Raw genomic sequence first — 1560 nt, 5'->3', positions numbered from 1 at the left:
CACAAACCACTCATGGGACTACACATCCAAACTTACAAATATCGATTACCAATCAATCATCACCACAACAACACATGACAGTTCATTAAGTTCCATTTAACAGTATGAGGGTTTTTTTGCATCATCATCCATTCATCTATCAACCTAGTAATAACCATGTTCTATCATCCTAACTCTCAAACAGGTCTAATCAAACCTAACTCCAACATAAAGGAGTATACAGTATATGGGAACAAGATGGGTTCAACGCACTCCACTTTAGCCTAGATCTGGATCTGGAACAAGAGACAAAGGGGATGAGATCTGAACAGATCTGGAACAAGTAAACAAGAGAGAGACGAGATCTGGTCACCACCACAACACCACACAGCCACCACCATCACCACACTCGGACGATCACCCCACCACCACTTGGACAACCACCACCACCACCACCGGCGGCTCGGCTTGCTCTCGGGGGACTCGTGGCGAGGAGAGATGAAGAGATCCAACGGAAAGAGAAAGGAGAGGGAGAGAGAGAGAGAGAGAGGCGTGAGAGAAGAAGAGATAAAAGGAAAAGAGAAGCTTGACGGCTAGGGTTTTCTAGTCTCTTTAAATCTCTGCAGAGCTTCGCTCCAGTTTCAGAATGAGAAAAAAATGAGAGGAGGCAGCTTCATTTATAGAAAAAGGAGGGAACCCTAGGTCATTTACCCTAGTGGGCTGCAGTCTTAACGGGCTCTCCTTAAGAAATTTTTGGGCTAGGAACCGGGCCGTTACAATTCTCCCCTGTTAATCGGGATTCGTCCCCAGACTCCTGAACTTAGCACCCGATCCCGAAAGGAACTCACACAATCACACATCATACAAGGGAGGCACACAAGGCGAAAACAACTTTGCTCGGGATTTTTTTTAAAACCAATAAATGAATTAAGCTCAGAAAGAAATTCTGCAAGTAAAATGGTTCTGATCAAAACCTTAATAGGCTTATAGATATAGTGGGTGGTTTTGAAATGTTTTCAGAACTTTTAGGAGAATCAAAACTTTCACAAACTCTTTTCTTCTAATGAAAACAAGTTTTTTTTTTTTTTTTTTAAAAAGTCGAAAATACGGATCCCTTAGGACAAAACTAAGGGATCTTAACCCGCTCTGATACCAATTGTAACGGCCCGATCCGCCGGCGTCCGACTGGGGTTATCGAAAGGGTATTATGGACACGTGTCTACTCATTTAGACAACCATATGTGTCCCGTTACTGGTCCCAAGAGTCGACGGATGCATAACCTTCTTTGAAATACTGTCACACCCACATCCATATACTTCTACTTACAGTCCTGCGCACAGGGAAATGGAAAGGGAGGGATGAGCAACAAGTTACTCAGTGAAGTGACTCTAGACCAGCCTGCCCGCATGACACTCTATACTACTCTATGCGGGAACTAGGGCTGCCTAGCCACTACAATCAGTTGATGCATCTTAACATTTCATATCATCATCATTTATTTCCACACATTCAATTCTATACATTTCTAACAACCTAGCGATCAATCAGTACAATGATCTCACTCATTGTCACACACGTCA

Source organism: Brassica oleracea, chromosome C2 (genome assembly GCF_000695525.1).
Source record: "Brassica oleracea var. oleracea cultivar TO1000 chromosome C2, BOL, whole genome shotgun sequence".
NCBI lineage: Eukaryota > Viridiplantae > Streptophyta > Magnoliopsida > Brassicales > Brassicaceae > Brassica > Brassica oleracea.
The sequence above is the reverse complement of the archived record's forward strand: the minus strand, read 5'-3'. Positions refer to the sequence as shown.